Source organism: Carya illinoinensis, chromosome 15 (genome assembly GCF_018687715.1).
Source record: "Carya illinoinensis cultivar Pawnee chromosome 15, C.illinoinensisPawnee_v1, whole genome shotgun sequence".
NCBI lineage: Eukaryota > Viridiplantae > Streptophyta > Magnoliopsida > Fagales > Juglandaceae > Carya > Carya illinoinensis.
In genome coordinates, this window is record NC_056766.1 from 8921606 (window position 1) to 8941252 (window position 19647).

The following is a 19647-nucleotide window of genomic DNA, read 5'->3' on the forward strand; positions in this document are numbered from 1 at the left end:
AGCTCGAGAATGCATTCTAGTCTCTTGTAAAAATAAAATCTCAAGGGCTTCTTTTCTGACCAAGTCAGATAAAACTTGAATTCCCAATGGGTTCCCAAGCCCACGGGAATTCCAACTTATGATACTCATTGATCTCGGCAGGCCTGTTGAACAGCCTCTGCCGATCCCAATTGTTTATTGCCTCTTCTAGAAAGAAAATCTTGCTCAACAACATTGGATAGAGCTGTGTACTTACCTCTTTTATTTCCACTTGCAAGTACTTCAGCATCATCAGCCCCCACCAATGATCTCTTCCTCCTAGCATCTTCCTCATGTTGGATTGGCAACTGCTCAGTAGATTCATGAGAGGCTGCCCTGGCTCTTTTCTTCCAAATGCTTCTGGTACATCTTCTCTGCAGTGGTTGAGCTTGATCACATTGGGCCACATTTAGGTGGTCTCGAGATAGTTGGCCAGGCTTTGCACACTCCCCTCCAGTTGCATCAGACAGCCCAATTTCAGCCCCAAAAGGCCCATTGGAAAGCCCATTATCACATCCTTTATGTATATGATCTTCAGTAATTAACTCAGATTCAAAAATCACAGCAGGCGTTATAACATCAGAAACATCCTGTTGACTGTTACATTCAGTAACTGATGTCTTCATACCTTCCTTTATTCCTGCATGAATGCTGCCCTCATTATGGTGCAATGAATAAGAACTTCCGTTACCTATTGTAGCCTCAGCCACCACTGCACCACCACTGCACCACCATCCACCACCTTATTCTGCTCCTGCATCACCCCATTGTTCATGGCTCCCCCTTTGATGTTATGCTTCTGCAATGACTCCCATTTCTTCTTGAAACTGGACTCTGCCCGCAGCCAAGCACCAAACTGAGGAGTAGCTTGAGGTTCCAGTTGACAAATGGAATTTTCATGTATGACTCGACCACAAGTGAAACAAAATCTAGGAAGTTTCTCATACTGAATAGGACACCACACTTTAGTACCCTTCACTGTGCAGGTCCTACCTCGAGCCAAAGGTTTTTTCAGATCAATCATAATCTTGACTCTAAGGCAACTACCCCATCCTACCTCATCATGATCAACATCCACATCTAAAACACTGCCAATAGATCCACCCAACTTGACCCCATACTCCTTATTCATACCAAATAAAGGAAGATTGTGGAATTGCACCCAGAATGGTGCAGCATCAAACTTCAAGGCCTGCACTGGAGTAATGCCATCAAAAGTGATAATTACAAACAATTGGCCATCAAAGAACCATGGCCTTCCTGCTTCAATTCTTTCCTTATTAGCGTGAGTTACAAAACTCAGCACAAACACATTCCTGCCTACTTCCTTCATGACAGCAGGTTTGCTAAGCCTCCATATCCTTGCCATAGTCGACTCCACCACTTGCTTCCCCAATTGTCTATCACACCATATTTTCCCTATCAAACTCAGATCACCCTTACTCTTCACCACTGAAACATCCACATCCTCCAACACAATTGATGCATCCTCCTCCTCACTCAGCCGCAGATTAGACCACTGATTTTGCAAACCATCCATAATAGAACTAACACCACCGAGACTGGAAACACCACCTCAGGGACAAAACACCACCTCTATAATTCTCCCAAGAGAGGACCTTGAGAGAAAAACTAGAGAGGAGACATTTAGATTCTATTAATTATAGTGATTAGTATAACTATAAAATTATATAATAGTATATTAGTATTAATAGTAGACTATTAGTATAGGTCACTATAGCTATTGTTGAAGTATTAGTTATAGTGATTTAGTATAACTATATTAGTATAAGTATAACTATAGTCTATATTAGACTATTAATATTTTTTTATACCATATATAATTATATAATTAATTATATATAATTATTATATAAATAATATATATAAATAATTTTTTTTTTAATTTCTATTCGGTCCTGTCAGGTCCAGTCCGGGGTGAAAAACCCCCGGACCGGGACCGGACCGAATCCTTTCAGTCCCTTAAAAATTGGACAGGACCGGACCGGTCCCAATTCGGTCCGGTCGGTTTATCCGGTCCGGACCGTCTGATTCTCAGCCCTAGATTGAATGTGTTTTGCCTTTACTCAAGTGTGGTGCGAGCTTAGTGATTTTTTTTTATGGTTATATTTATTTTTAAAATCACAAACACAATTGGAGTCGAACTCCAACTCCAATATTATTTTATTTGTAATTTTAACCTGTTATAATATAAAGTTTGGCACAATATTATCTAGTTATAATATTTGTCATATTATAACCTGTTACGCTTGCAAGGTCTCGATAGTGGATAAATTTTGGACATGATTTGGCAATTGCAATCGATAAAACATAGGAAGTCTTCATTGATACACCCTCAAAACGCATTGTATAAGCTATTAACAAATTTATAGTACAAATAGACAGAGGCAAGTAGGTACAATTGTTTTTAAGTGTAGACAAATTAAAACTTGGACTCTCAACTTTACGAGTTACATCCCTACAATAAATCTCATGGAAAACTGCTAAAGACATAAGTTAAAGTCAACATTGTTTTCTATTTATCATGCCCACAAACATTATCTTTGGGAGCGAAAGGGTTGTCATCTGGCCCTGTTTTGTGGTCTTGCTGTGACCATCAGGGCACAAATAAAGGAGCCATCTGGAAGCAACAACCCTTCTTACATATGTAGCCAGTATTAATTAGAGAACTTTCAAATAAACCTTGCATTTGGAGTTTGTTTGAGTGATTGACATCAATAGTTGGTACTAAAACTAATTCATTATGAACATAGTGACTTAGTGAGAAAGAACAAATATACCATCCTACACCCACCTATTACTATTATCTTATTCTCTAAGAGTACTGGCATTGGCTTCATCAAATGCCCAACCAAATGCAAATTTTGCATATATATGGTTGAAAGCGTCTGCATGGAGTGGCTATAACTCCTCGACTCAAGATTTGAACTACAGTGAATCTAATTAATTCTTCAAATTTGAAGTGATACTGTTCACAGGCCAAACGAATTTTTTTATTCCAAAATGTAGAAGAACAACTCCCAAGCTACGTACTTTTTTGTTTGGTCATTGAAATCTTGATGTGTTGCTTTGAAGAAGAGAAAGTTGCAATTCGTAACTTGCAGACATTGTTTGGCAGTAGAATTGTTGACTACATGGTTGTAGTCTTCACTGGGGGGATGAGCTTAAAGATAAGTAAAAATTATTAATTAACATATTGTTAGTGTAATTGCAAAATATGGTTAATGTAATTGCAAAATATCAAATTAAATTATTAATTAACATATGGTTAGTGTAATTGCAAAATATAAAAAAATAACTTAAAAATATTATTATGAAAAAAATAATATTATATTATTATTTTGATGAATCCAATGTGAGGTTATGGTTAGGGAGGTTTTGGACTTATGAAAAACATGTACAATTTTATCAAATTTTCGAGATGGCTTTGATGAAGCCAATGCCAATACTCTAACAAAAGAGAAATACTAATGCATTATATGACACTAGAATGTCAAACAGAAAATTTCAGACGGAGGAAATTACTCAAAGCTCTAGCAGCTACAACAACTATAGCTATGTCGACCAATAGGATCGCACCACGTATGAGATTTATTTCTCTTCCAATGGATCATACCTCAAGGAATAACCCAATTTCCTTTCCCTTTCCTCCCGAATCCCTGCTCTTCCTCTCCCTTCGCTTTCTTGCTCTTCCGATTAGAAGGATCCTGAGATTCCAAGCCCCTTTCTTGTTCTTCCGATTCGAAGGCTCCCTTTCTTGTTCCCCCATCTCGTTTCAAGGGCTCCAACACAAATGCCTATCTCTAGATCTTCCTCTCCCCTCCCATCTACAAGCGATACGATCAATAAGAGTAGCTCTGTATTTCTACTATTGAAATCTCACTATTCTTGTCGTTATATAAGCTTCATTCAATCTCCCTCTTTTTGTCATAATTTTGGGTCGATTTATTTGTTAATAATCTGTTATTTGTGTTTTGATGATGTAAGTTGGCTGGGTTTCCATGTTGATGACAATTTGTTTAGGGTTTATAGCCACAGGCCCACAAACACAAACAACATGCACCTATTGTAAGTTCTACACTTGGGAGGGAGTCATCAATTTATTTGTTATTTGTGTTTGTGGCTATAATTTTGCTTTTTGTTGTGCCAAATTGTGTTAGTATAGCCAAACATTCACCTGCTTTCTATTGCGCAAAATAAATTTATTTATCATCAATTTATTTGTTATTTGTGTTTGTACTTTTTTTGAAAGTATATCATTGAATTCATTTAATAAACCGAAGTTACAAGTGTGACTTATCAATACAGGGAAAACTAGACTATAAGCCAACCTACGCATCTGCTCTGAAGCATCCCCGCACACATAGTAGCAGACATTGTCTTAACTTCGGAACCTCTCCTAAGCGAGAGAAGATAGCGCTCTGTATTAACAGAGAGGAAAGACCCCCTCCATCCTCCTAGGGAGATGGAGTACAGGACGCTGTTACTATGGACCCCAAGTCCAATAGCCAAATTCTACGATATTAATAACTAAATAGCAAACTACAATGCAAAACAAACATAAAACAAAACCCCAAGCACCGGCCTGAACCCCGACAGCACACCTACTACAGGCATAAGCTGCACGAGCCCAGAACGGCACGAGCACCCAACTCACGCACGGACAAACAGCCTCTACTATAGAGACCGATCATACAATCACCAGCCATAACATCGCCCGCCACTCTCGATCAACTCTTATCCCGGATTGTGTCCGATCAAGCAGTTCATTACCTCACTGGGGTAAAAACACTAATGGCCCCCACAACGTGGACTTTTCTCCACTTTTTCAATTTTCCATCCACTACACTGTACGTACGACTATGGCACTACAGCACATGACACCCGCATGCTCCGACAGCGCATCTTCACGTTCTCTGAGCAAAACACGTTTTGCCCCACTATCAACCATTTTGCGCAGCTACTTACAGCAAGCTTCTGAGCACCCTTAAGCCACTACGTTTTCACCTCTCGCTGAAAACACTGTTACAGCAAGCTAAGTCACCTTGGATGCCGCGGTGGATGGTGCTCTTCCCCTCTACCCACTGCTGTCGAGGGCCTTATTTTCAGTGCTATGAAATAAAATACAACACAGTACTAATAAATACAAATCTAAACGAAAGAAAAAGCCTAGAAATGAACACAGAAAAGAAAACAGAAAACTAAACAAATAAACACTGAAAAACAGCAAATGAAAACCAGCTGCATCACCCCCATTCCGACACCTTCCACGAGGATCTCCACCATGAGTACCGCATGACTTCACCCCAGAAAGCTCCTTAAAACTCCCATGCAATCCAGCGTGCCTCCCGAAAACCACCTCTGTTTTCCATGGATAAAACAGAGCCACTTGAACCCCCGTTGTAACACCCTAAAACTACATGCATACCGTAGCTGCTGAGCTCATAAAACCATGGCTCTACTCACACTGAGACCCTCCCCTTTACCACCACTCCCAGCTACGTGGATTTCCATGATGGTCCCTCTTTGAATCGAAACGCATTCACAGCCAAACACCGACGTCCAAGCCCTCCACACCATCATGTAAAGACGTCTTCATCACGTCCGAATGAAGTAAAAATGGTAAAAGGCTCCAACGACGTAAAAATGGTAGAAGGCTCCCTCTTTGTCCCAACGCCGTCAAAGCCCTCCACCTCCATCGTATAAAAAGCCTTCATCACGTCTGAATGAAAGAAAAAAAGTAGATGGCTCCGATGTCCTTAACCATGTAGTGAGGACTTTCAGGCCACCATGATCACCGCTAACCGACGCTTATTGATGAACGGAAACTAGCAGAAGACAAAAACAAAGGGATTGGAGGGAGGGGGGAGCTACGGCTCCTCCCTCCCCCCCACCCCCCCGAGGAACGGTTTGCTCCTTTTTTTTCTTTTAGAGAGAAGGAGGAGCTTCTCTCACTAACCCAAGATCCCCATTGATATTTGTGTTTGTACTTGTTGTTTGTGTTTGTGGCTATAAGTTGTTGTGATGAAACCATTTGGCAGCCATCAAATTAGCATCTTTCAGAAGGCTGCCTCAACAAAACACCCCGATAGGATCAATGTAGAACATAGAAATAAACACAAAAAAGGCAATGGAGCCATAACATAACACTAAGGGAAAAAATAGTGTGGTTAAAAGTCAAAACTAATAATGATGCACTTGACAACTGCTTCACAGTGTCCAGTAGAGCTTTTCTCACCCTTGTATTCCAAGTCCTCTAAGAGGGAAGTCAGAACTGGTGTTCTCTTAAGAAAAAAAAAAAAAGTGCTGAGAGAAGAGTAAAAACCCAAGTATAGTTGGATTGAGTGGAGTGTGGACCCCACTTGATGATACATATGAAAAGTCTACTGACAGTTGGATAGTAGATTGGCACGTCATTTGTTCAACACTTGCTTGTTTGTAATATTTGCACAACCAAGAATTCTTGTTTTGATACTCCAATGAAAATTGTGTCCCCTAACACTGTAATTAGCAAAAGGAAGAAGAAGCTAAAACAATAGTTGATGGAGACTTTGCTTTTTTTTTTGTAGCAATATGGAAAGTAGTGGAGGAGACACCATATCTAACTTACAGTCTATGAGGCCAGGAGATCAAGATGAAGACCGCTATGTTATTGAGGCATTCCCTCCAAAATGTGGACGTCAACAACCCAAAAAGTTTTGGAATGCAGTTTCTAAATTGTCCATATTATAAGGTTAAAAAACAGTGTGCATTTTTTGAATGGGTTGATCGTGAAATGGAACAACCGGATTGTTGCAAACCTTGGAATTAGCACAACGAAAAAAATGAAAGATGGCATCTAAATGTGCAAGATTAGAACATGCAAAATTTCAATCAATGAAGAAGAAGTACAAAATTGCATTGATTGCATCTTGGATTTTATTTATTGCTATGTTATTAGTTAGTCTAAATTTTTTTAGAGTCAATGATAATGTAAATCTTTTAATGCTACATTAAGATATACTTGGCTTATCAAGAGAAGTTATATTTATTTTTCGAATCAACCTATGTGGGTTTTTGTAATGGAGATAGCGGGCCATTGTGGTCGATGTTCACAGTAGCGTACACATTAGAAGATTCATCCTCTTGATATGTATCGCTTATGGTAGCATCACCTCCATCATCATCAAAGGGCAACTGTGGAATGTCATACACATTCCTATACGTTATCTTTTGTCCCACATGCCAAGATCAACCTAACTTTATGTCTTTGAGGTAGAAATCATGTGAAGCTTGGCAAGCCAATATAAAGGGATCATCTTTATATCATGTTTGAGACATATTCAGACTTGTGACATGGTCACTTACATGTATTCCTCTCCTATTATCACTGACGTCAAAGCAACGATACCCAAACAACTAGACATGCTATCATCCCATGTAGCATACCTCCAATATGTCATTTAACACACCATAGAAATCTACCATATTTCATTGGTGTTCGCCTGGAATTACCATACCACCATTTTGCGTCCTTAAATTTGTTTCACGACTCTTAGTATGAAATATAATACTATTCATTATATAACCAGTATATCATACCACCCAAGGGTCAAGTCTAAAAGCTATTGCATAAAGATTATTAGAGACTTGGGTAGGAGTCAAAGCAAGCAATGCCTGTATCTGTTGTAATGGAAATAGGGAACTAGTAAATATGAAATGCCTTTAGAGACAACATTTAAAATTAAGTAGTTAAGTAGAGCTTACTCATTTCTTGAACCACAATGGAAATTCGGCTTGATGTTTCTTATCTATGTTTCCTATGTTCTTTTGTTTTAAGAAGTGGTAATGCTTGCTACAAGGAAACTATTCTCATTTGAGGTGAAAGCAACTGACATAATGAAATTAAATGACATACTTTTAAAGTAAGACATAAAAAACTAGAATATTCAGCTTCTTACTCTTAAGTATTGAGCAATCTTTGTGCAATTGTTGAGGATGTACCATCTGGCAGTTTGGAAAAGTTTCTTATCTAATTTGATAGATGTCGATGTACCAAATGGGCGCAAATTTTGTAAGAAAACTGAGAAATCATTTGATTCAATGTTCTGGACACTAATATCAACATTTCTTTCTTCTCCTGTGAACCTAGTCTCAACATCATGTAAATACATGGATGAGAATATCAGGTATTCTATGTGAATATAAGCCTCTGCTATGGATCCTTCTGGATGGGCCTTGTTTTTCGCATATCGCTTAAATTTTCCTAAATACCTTTCAAAAGGATACATCCATCTGTATTGAACTAGTCCTACAAGTAGCAACTTGTAGGGCAAATGGATGGCAAGGTGGACCATGATGTCAAAGAAGGTGGGTGGGAATATCATCTCTAGCTTGCAAATAATGAGTTTAATATCAGACTCAAGATGCTTAACAACTTCTTTCTTACACGCTCGTGCACACAATTCTCTAAAAAATGTGCTAAGCTCCATCAATGCCAAATGTATATCATGTCTTAAGAAATTTTCGACTCCTACTGGAAGTAGCTGTTGCATGAATATGTGAGAATCATTACTTTTCAATCTAGATATCTTACAATCAATTGCATTAACACATCTAGAAATATTAGATACAAACCCATCAAAAAATTTAACACTATGTAGCCAAGCACAAAACTCTGTCCTTTCATCTCCATGCAACACGAAATAGGTATGAGGAATTGTAACTCGCTCACCATCTTGCTTCAAATGTAATTCTTTTCTTGTACGAAGCTCAGCTAAGTCTCAACGGGAATTGTCATTATCTTTTGTCTTACCTTGAATATTCATCAATGTACCCAAGATGTTATAACAAACATTCTTCTCAATATGCATCACGTCTAGGTTATGTCTTAACTTCATAGATAACCAATAAGCTAGTTTGAAGAATATACTGCTTTTGGTCCAATTTAACTCTTGGGGAGATTGTTTTCTCCTTTAGTTCATTTGCCAAAATGCACATTGCCAATGTTGCTTAGTTGTAACATTACATCATCCCAGATAGTAGTATAGGAGGTATCAGGTGATCTTCTTTATCATTGAAAAGACCTTTCTTCATTCTCTAGATGTGACCTGATGGTAGCCAATGGCAATGACCTATGTAAGAATGCTTCCGACCATATCTCAACCATAAGGAATCTGTATCCACATTGCAAGATGGATATGCCAACTTTCCTTTTGTGCTCCATCCAAAAAGTACCATATGTAGGAAAATCATTAATTGTTCACAATAAAGCAACATGTAATTGAAATCTTTGCCCCACCATGGCATCATATGTATCAACACAATTTTCCCACAAATCAATGAGTTCATCAATTAAAGGGTGTAAGTAAACATCAATTTCATTACATGTTGATTTAGGACCAGGAATGAGCAACAATAGCATAAAGAACGGATCTTTCATACATAACCATGGCGGCAAGCTATATGATACTAGAATAATAGGCCATATGTTGTACGGCTTATTCAAATTATTAAATGGGTTGAAGCCATCACTAGCAAGACTAAGCCTGACATTATGAGAATCTTCAGCAAACTAGCAATGCTCAGAATCAAATGAGGTCCATACCTCGGAGTTTAAAAGATGCCTCAATGTGTTTTAGTCCCCTACCCATTGTGATTGATGCCACCACATGGAGACTGCTATTTTCTTAGACATAAATAGTCGTTGCAATCTTGGACATAAACATCAATTTGGGGTACTGGTTGCTTATGATCATGTGTGGTAGGTGGTCATCTAGACAGCTTACACTGCGGACACTCTTGTTTGTTGGCATTTTCCTTCTAGTATAGTATGCAATTATTTGGACATGAATGTATTTTTATGTACCTAAATCCCAAGCCTCGCCAATGATCATGCCTCATTAATTGAGTTAGGCAAGAATGCATTGGGGAAAGTACTCTTCAATAGTTCTAATAGCATGTTAAAGGACTAAACACTCCAGCTGCCAATTGTTTTGATGTAGAGTAACTTCACAATGAATGACAGTTTTAAAAATTTTGTGCAACCATCATACAGTGGACGCCAGGCATCATCGACCAGAGCCTCAAAGTTTGAAAGGTTCTGGTTCGACTGAGCTAGGTCCCACATTGTGTTGAGCCATGTCTTGCTCAACACCAATGGCAGTGGTAGCATGGATGTCACCTAGCATATCATCTATGTCATCAATGTAATCATGATCGTCACTGTCATCAGAATCTTCCTCATAATCTCAGAAGTTCATAGATTCTTGCTCCCCATGAAATATCCACTTAGTGTAAGTTGGATCGATACCGATTATAAATAAATGACGTTCCACCTCACTTATTGGTTAGAACAAATTATTAGAATAGGTACGACATGGACACCTCACCTTGTTGCTGACACCCACATGAGCTCTCGCCATTATGAGGATTTGCCTAACCCCTTGGCCATATTCCTCGAACCTAAACCTATCGGTCAAATACATCCAACCTTTGTCCATCTAATTAAAATGAATGCAAGATTATTAGGAGAAATACGAATGTTTTGCTTGAGTATAGGAATAAGGGATAAGTAAAATAATGTTATACCCTATATGGAAGCAATCATACAGTAAAGTCACTTAAGTTCAGCAAGAGTTGGTTCTCAACTCCTACTACCGGAATTGGAACCTTAAAAGTTGAAATTAAACACAAACATTATCCATCAAACGAAATAGTACTGGTTGAAATCCTGTAGATAGACACCTAATAGCAACCTGCCCACCATTCCAATCTTCATATAAATACTATTTTTAAATGGACGGTTTTAGGGTTTGAAAGAAAAGGTGATGATTTATCAACTTGTGAGGTGTATTTTCAACTCCCATGGATATTTTAGCAATCAAGTTGCTGGTTGAAGGAAGCAAACAAGCAATTAAAAATGAAAAACTTGCCTTTACTTTTGTTGGGTTAAGGAGGAAGGAAGGTGTCCTTAAATTTAAAAATAAGAATTAGAATTATATGTTATAGGGTCTTCTCTGTCCAGATCATGTAAGTTAGATGGAAAATTGAAGACAAGTTGAAGATGGAAAAACCCCTCTCACAGAAGTGACAAACAGAATACATCAACCACTCTCACACCAACACAAAGAGATCTCTAAGAGAAAGAATCAGTTCCAAAACCAATGAAGCAAATAAGAAACAAAAAATTCAGCTCAATCTTGACTCGAGCAATACTTAAACATGCATGGTGGAGGCTGTTCTGCAGCCCCACCAAACAAAATGAGTTGCCTAAGCTGGAATTGTAGAGGGCTTGGGAACCCTCATACAGTTCAAGAGCTTCACCTCTTGGTGAAAACAAAGCAACCCCACTTAGTCTTTCTCACAGAAACTAAGTGTAACAATGTTAGACTGGACAGAACAAAACTTACACTGGGGTATGAAAACTGTTTCTTAGTTGATAGTAGAGGGAAAAGTGGAGGGTTAGCACTCCTATGGAAAGATTCAGTCAAGGTGGATGTGATTAATTATACCACTTGGCACATTTCAGCCCTTATAACTTCTCCCATCGATAACACAAAGTGGCAACTCACAGGCTTTTATGGCCACCCAAACTCAGCTAAAAAGTCAGAGAGTTGGCATCTCCTGATGGGTCTAAAACCAACTAGAAACCAACTAGAAGCATGCCTTGGCTATGCTTAGGGGACTTTAACGAGATCACTCACCAGAGTGAGAAAGCTGGTGCTGCAAACAGACCATACAGACAAATGGTCCAATTCAGAAATGCACTATCCTTATGCAATTTATATGACCTGGGTGACAAGTTCACATGGTCTAACAATAGAGAGGGGAGGCAATTTACAAAGGAAAGGCTTGACAGGGCCTGTGGCAACAACTCCTGGATCAACCTTTTTACAAACCATAAGGTATCCCACTTAGATTGCTCCCAATCGAATCATAAGGCAATCCTAGTGCAGACAACAAACACAAGTAACACAAGAAAGAAGAAAAGGATATTTAGGTTTGAATCAGCCTGGTCTAAGGAAGTGGAATGTGAGGACATAATCAGAAATGCCTGGAAGCTCTCCAACAGCTCAAGCAGACTACACAACACTCTACAAGGCCTCAACCACTGCCAAGGAAAACTCAAGATGTGGAGCAACAATAAGAGAAGGGATCAAGGGAAAGCATTAAAAGAAAAAACTGAATTACTTAAGCATTTACAGGAGAGAAACCAGGGCGATTTATTTGAGGAAATCAAGGAGGTTAAACAAGACATCAATTGCATAATGGATGCTGAGAACCTAAAATGGCAACAAAGAGCAAAGCAGGCATGGCTCAAAGATGGTGATAGAAACACAAAGTACTTCCACAAGTGCTCGAGCCAAAGAAAAAAGACTAATTCCATTAACAGGATCCTAACACCAGTAGGCCTCTCAACTCAAGATCCTCAAACTATTTGCCAAACCCTGCTAGATTTCTTCACAAAATTGTTCACATCCTCCCAACCTACAGGTATTGATGATTGTCTAAAACCTCTGCAAAAAGTCATTACAGAAGACATGCTCTCAACCCTTTCTGCAACTTTCACTGAAATTGAAGTCAAGGAAGCAATTTTTAGCATGAATCCTCTCGGATCTCCTGGGACAGATGGCTTCCCTGCATTAGTTTTTGAGAAATACTAGCACATAGTGGGCAACTGTGTTTCTAAGGCATCCCTTGAGGTTCTAAATGGAGGTAAATGGAACAACACCTTAAATGAGACCCTCATAGCTCTCATTCCAAAGAAACATAACCCATGCTTTGTTACAGATTTCAGACCAATAAGTTTATGCAATGTTCTTTATAAGATCATTGCAAAAACTTTGGCAAACAGGCTTAAAAAATCCTCCCTAGCATCATATCCCTTACTCAAACAGCATTTGTACCTAGAAGGCTCATAACAGATAATATCATTGCAGCTTTCGAGTCCTTACACACTATAAAGGCTAGATTGAAAGGAAAGGAGGGATATATGGCCTTAAAACTCAACATGAGCAAAGCCTATGACAGAATTGAATGGGATTTTATGGAATTTGTCATGAAGAAGATGGGTTTTCCAGTCACCTGGATAGAGCTAATAATGAAGTGTGTCTCCTCAGTTTCTTACTCACTCATTGTGAATGGGGAACCTCAACCCTCTTTCTGGCCTACCAGAGGTATAAGGCAGGGTGACCCCCTCTCACCCTACCTCTTCATCCTATGCACAGAAGCTCTAAGCTGCCTATTAAACCATGCTGAAAAGAACCACATGATCACAGGCCTACCAATCAAGAAAAATCACTTGCACATTAACCACTTATTCTTTGCAGATGACTCTCTCCTTTTTTGCAAAGCTAATTCAATTGAATGGAGCCAACTATACTCCCTGTTGGAAGCCTATGAGACAGCTTCTGGCCAGAGACTCAATAAAGACAAGACCTCCATCTTCTTTAGCTCAAACACCAGAGAACAGACTAGGGGCATTGTCACAAGTATTGCTGGAATTCGTGGAACCAATTCTATGAGAAATATCTGGGACTACCAGCACTTGTAGGAAGGGCCAGATCCCAGTCATTCAAAGGAATTCTAGACAAAGTTCAGGCAAAGCTGAACAGCTGGAAAACTAAGCTACTTTCTCAAGCAGGCAAGGAAACCTTAATCAAGGCAGTCATTCAGGCCATTCCAACCTACAGCATGGGCATTTTCAAGCTCCCAAGGCAACTTCTCAACGAGCTTAACAAACAAGTAAGAGGTTTCTGGTGTGGTCAACAGGAAAAGGAACATAAAATTCACTGGGTCTCATGGAAACAGATCATTAAATCTAAAAAATCAAGAGGATTGGGTATAAGGGACTTTGAACTTTTCAATAGTGCTCTTCTTGCAAAACAAGGATGGAGGATCATCTCCTCCCCTAATTCTCTTGCTGCCAGGGTTCTTAAAACAGAGTACTTCAAACATAGCTCCTTCCTAAATGCAAAAAGAGGTAATAATTCCTCTTTCCAATGGTAGAGTTTTGTCTCTGCTAATTCTTTGTTGAAGGAAGGACTTGTATGGCGTGTTGGTGATGGAAATTCAATAGAAATCTGGAATGACAAGTGGTTTCCTCAACCGTCAACCTTTAAGCCTCAGAGTTCAATCAGGTTTTTACTTTCAGACTCAAAAGTGGCCATGCTCATTGATAAGACCACTAACCAATGGAACTACCCACTGATTGAAGCTATTTTTGACAATACAGAAGTTGATTTTGTCAAGAGAATCCCTCTCAGTCCCTATCCCACCTCTGATAGAATGCTATGGAAAGGCACATCTACTGGTATATTCACTGTTAAGTCAGCATACTACTGGAAATCAGAGATGGAAAACCAAAAGCAAGGCCAACCCTCTACAGCCATAAAAGAAGACTTACCTTGGTCATCCATATGGCAACTCAGTGTACCAATGGCAACCAAGAATTTCCTATGGAGGGCCTGCCTGGAAGCCATTCCCACCAAAGTCAAACCTCACCAAAGGAAAGCTGCTGATGAAGACTCTTGCCCCATTTGCAAGCTCCATCCCGAGACAGCAATACATGCTCTTTGGGAGTGCCCCTTTGCCCAAGATGTGTGGAGCCAATACAGTAAGAAGATCCAAAAGTTTAGCTTTCCTTGCCTTTCTTTCAAGACTCTACTAGAAGGATGCCTAAATACCTTTGAAGAAGAAGAGATGGTAGAATTTGCTCTCATGGCTTGGAAGATTTGGAAGAGGAGGAATGAAGTTATTTTCAGCAACACTTTCTCTCACCCAAGCTCCATCATCCAAAATGTCAAACTACTCATAGTAGACCTTAACCAAACCCACCAACCTGTCCAGAAGAGCTCCTCTCTCTCAAATGTCCATCTTCCTTGGGAAGCTCCCCCACAAGGGAAACTGAAAGTTAACTAGGATGCAGGCTTGGATAAAACAAATTGCAAGATTGGAGTTGGGGCGGTGGTAAGAGATTGGGAAGGGAAGGTCCTAGCCACCATGAGAATGAATCATACTCTCGACTCCGATCCTTTTCTAGCTAAAGCTTATGCTGCCCTCCAAGGATCTATTTTCCTTAAAACACTAGGATGGCAAGATGTGGTTATGGAGGGTGATTCTCTACAAGTAGTCAACTGCCTAAAGTCCCGAGCTGAAACAAATTCTTATGCAGGCGTTTTGATCAAAGCTACAAAAGCAATCTTAGACTCCTTCACTGTATGGACAGCAAGACATGTAAAGAGGGCTTGTAATTCCGTAGCACATGCCTTATGTCAAGATGCAATAAGCATCAGTGATAGCATTACTCTGGTTGATGCTATTCCTTTTTGTATCCAAAACTTATTGAATGAATGAAAACTAGATGTTTTCCCTAAAAAAAGAAATACATCTATCATAGATTACTAAAAAGATAGTAGTGAAATTACCTGATAAGCAGGATCTTCAAACATATCACAAACTTTCTCTCATTCATTTGGTAGCATTGCTTGGAAAGGACTTTGACGCGCATTTGTCATAGTACTGAACTTCTGAGAGTGTGCATGGCATCGACATTTGTACTTCCAGAATGCATTCGACATCAGTTCCTTAACTGTTAGTCGATCTTCTAACCAGCCAAAATTTAGTTCAAACTCGGCCTTCAAAAAACTATAAACAATTACTATAAATACAAAAGTTATTTAAATTAATATGTTATACAAAATAGCTTATTACCAAGCAACGATTTTGTATGTGGTCTTTCATACCTTGGGAAATATTAGCCTAGGAAGATGTAGTAATCGGTACATACGTGCGAGTAAGGGTACCAACGTAAGAAGCAAGCGACGCTGCCGAATCCCTGGAGTCACTGGTGTGATCATCATGTATATCAACTTTAATTTTACCCACTTTCCTTACTTTCTCTATGCAGACGCCCCTCGTAATGCCTCTAACTCAATGCTGGTTTACAACAACTATATATACAATAATTAAAGCATATATTTTAATTAAACTATTTTATTTTATAGATATACAATGATAAAGTACCTTGTTCTGATTCTGGTGATGCTGGCCCACTATTGTTGGCAGGTGAATCACAAGGGGAGTTAGTAAGGGGTGGGGATGGCTCACGTGTTCTTTTGCATTTAGGAGGCATATCTGCTTGAAATTATAATAAATTATTATTCGAACAAGGTACATTATGGATTTTTATAAGAATTATACCCACAAAAATATCTATTTGAAAATAATTCAGTATCAGTTTTGATGGACCAGTTGCTCTATTCCTCAGTAGACACTTCAGTTGATTTATGTTCTTCTGACACTTCACCTTCAATTACTTCGGTTGAACATCTTCTCTGCGCAATGGGACCATGTCATATTGGCTTAGATCAAAAAATAGATTGATGCATGATTCATTTTCTTGATATGCTTCTTCGAGGTCTGGACTATCAACTTCTTCATGTGGTTCGTCTACCTCTGGAATGTAATCATATACATTTCTTGGTACAAAATTCTCGACTACCCGCCATAGATTTTCGTACTCCAGATCATCTAAATAAAAAACTTGATTTGCTTGGCAAGCGAGAATGAAAGGATTGTCCTCATATCATTTGCCAGATGTATTGACATTTATAAATATTTATCATTACGCACTCCCAACCTAGGATTTGAGACATCCCACCAATTACATTCAAACAACCAGATCATATATCCCCCCACATACTTTAATGCTATGATATCTTCCAGAATTTCATAAAAATCAATATTATCATCCCCATGGATTCCTTCGTCTATGACCCCACAATTTTGAGTTTTCCTATATCGTTCTCTGTCTACTATGTGAAATCTATATCCAGGCACCAAACATCCCGAATATTGGATGGCCCGCTTAGATGGACCACATGCCAAAGCATACACTTCTGGTGAGATTTCACCTGAATTTTCACTATATTTCGATACAACCTACATCAATAAATATTATTCTAGTTATATAAATATCATATATAAATATGATGACATCCAATGTATGAAGCTCAAAGAAATTGTACATGTTTTTTTTAGTAATACCGTATGTTCAAACCATGAGGCAAATTCTTCTTCATGCGTCTTTTCTACGTCAGTTACACCTTTCGAGCAAAGTAGTTGTATATGTTCGCTACACATGTTAATGTGAACTATTAAATTGTATCAAGTTATACTATATTATTATAAATGCACTTAAAAATACAATTGATTTAGATGATCATCACTAACCTCAAATAGTGGTCTATCTCTTCGCAATTATTCAAGACATACCATAGAGCTCTTTCAAACTCTCGCCCACATAGGTCATAGCCACCTTGTGTGTCTATGGGATGTACTTTCTGGGAAAACATGGTAAATACTGACGAAACTCCAATTTGTCCACCATCATAATTTCGATCTGGTCTCGTAAATTTAGTATCAACCCCACGGAAATACATTGAACAAAATGTATGCCACTCATTATCAATGTATGACTCTATGATCAATCCTTCCAGACGAGCCTTATTCCCCATAGATTCCTTAGGATTTTCCAGAAACTATTCAATAGGATACATCCATATATACTGAACAGGGCCAACAACTAAAGCCTCACGAGGTAGGTGCACAACCAAATGAACCATTACATCAAAGAATGAACGCGGGTAAAAACTCTCCTACTTGCACAATATCAATGCAATGTCAACTTCCATTTTTAATAAGGCATAAACTTTCGACGTTCTACTATAAATACTCCTGAAAAATCACCCTAATTCATACAAACATCTTGAATAAGCTTTCCGCACACACCAACTGTCAACAATCGCTGCAGAGATATATGGCAGTCGTGACTTTTGAGACTAGTTATCTACCAATCATGAGTTCAGACACATTTTGACATGTTCAAAGCATAACTATCAGGTAATTTGATTATCATGTCCATCTTGACTCACGACACACTGGACATGAATCAAATTATATTGCTTCCAAAAGAGAACACAATCATTCTTAAATGCGTGGATGATATTATAATCAAATCCTAACCCTTCAATTTGTTAGCTTCATAAAAATTACTAGGTACTACGTTATCCTGTGGGAGAGCCTCTTTAAATAATTCTAGCAAATATCGATAGCCTTTGCAGAAATACGACAAATAGACTTAATATGGAGCAACCTAACAATTAATGACAACTTGTTATGACGGGTGCACCCTTCGTACAGTTCTCGTTGTGCATCCTCCCACAGTCTTCCAAAGTTTTCATTTCCCTCAAATGATTGTGTGGATGTTCCTTCTCCATCCTTGGCTCCAAATACGTCTGCGCCAAGATCCCCTAACATCTCAATCATATCCTCTCCATTATCATAACTATCATCAGAACCATCAACATTTATGTTGTCCATGTTGATCTCGTTACATTCCTCCAGCTAACCAAGTCTACCTCCCCTTGTGCATACTCCGTATAGTCTCTTTACATCCCCTTTTGCATACTCCTTATAGTTTCGATCAAGTCTATCTCCCAACAACATCCAACTCTTATCCATCTATAAAAAAACTCAATTCATGGGATAAATGCTATCAAGAAACTATCACAATATACGTGTTTAATTACCATATATTTTTAAGATAGTTGGTCATATCCCATTCAAGAGACTATTATTTATATCGCATATATGCTCAGTCCAAAACTCCAATGTTAGTAAAAATTTCGACAACATTTCCCTACAATTCACCAAGTATGCTAGTCACGATAAGTCATCGACCCTATTCATGGGCCGAGAAACTTACGAACCACATACCCGAAAATTGTAAGAAAATGATAAACCAAAATTTTAATTGACTAACATGAGAATCTTACTGAATATATATGCCATATAAATGATAGAATTCCAAACTGTCCACTTTGGACAGTTCAAGAGTTGTACTCAAATATTCTTTAGGAGAATATTTGGCCACAACTCTCAAACGGGTCTAAGGTTTAACTATATGTAAAAATAACTTTAAAATCCAGCAGCTCAGTAGTAAACATAACAATTGTTATAATCACATTCCAAATCACAAATACATTGTAAAATTACATTACAAATCACTTATAAGATTATTATTTTATAAGTATATTTAAAGTATTAATAACTTTAATTAGAGCACAAAAAGTTTTAATTATACATTATAGTTTTTTAATTAAATATGTTATAAGTATATTTTAAGTATTAATAATTGTTATGTTTATTATTATTTAAGTATTAATAACTTTACTTAGAGTGCACAAAATTTTTTAATTATACATTATAGTTTTTTAATTAAATATTTTATTAGTATATTTTAAGTATTAATATTTTTTATGTTTATTATTATTTAAGTATTAATAACTTTAATTAGAGTGCACAAAGAGTTTTAATTATACATTATAGTTTTTTAATAAAATATTTTATAAGTGTATTTTAAGTATTAATAATTTTTATGTTTATTATTATTTAATTATTAATAACTTTAATTAGAGTGCACAAAGAGTTTTAATTATACATTATAGTTTTTTAATTAAATATTTTATAAGTATATTTTAAGTATTAATAATTTTAATTAGAGTGCAAAAAGATTTTTAATTATACATTATAGTTTTTTAATTAAATATTTTATAAGTATATTTT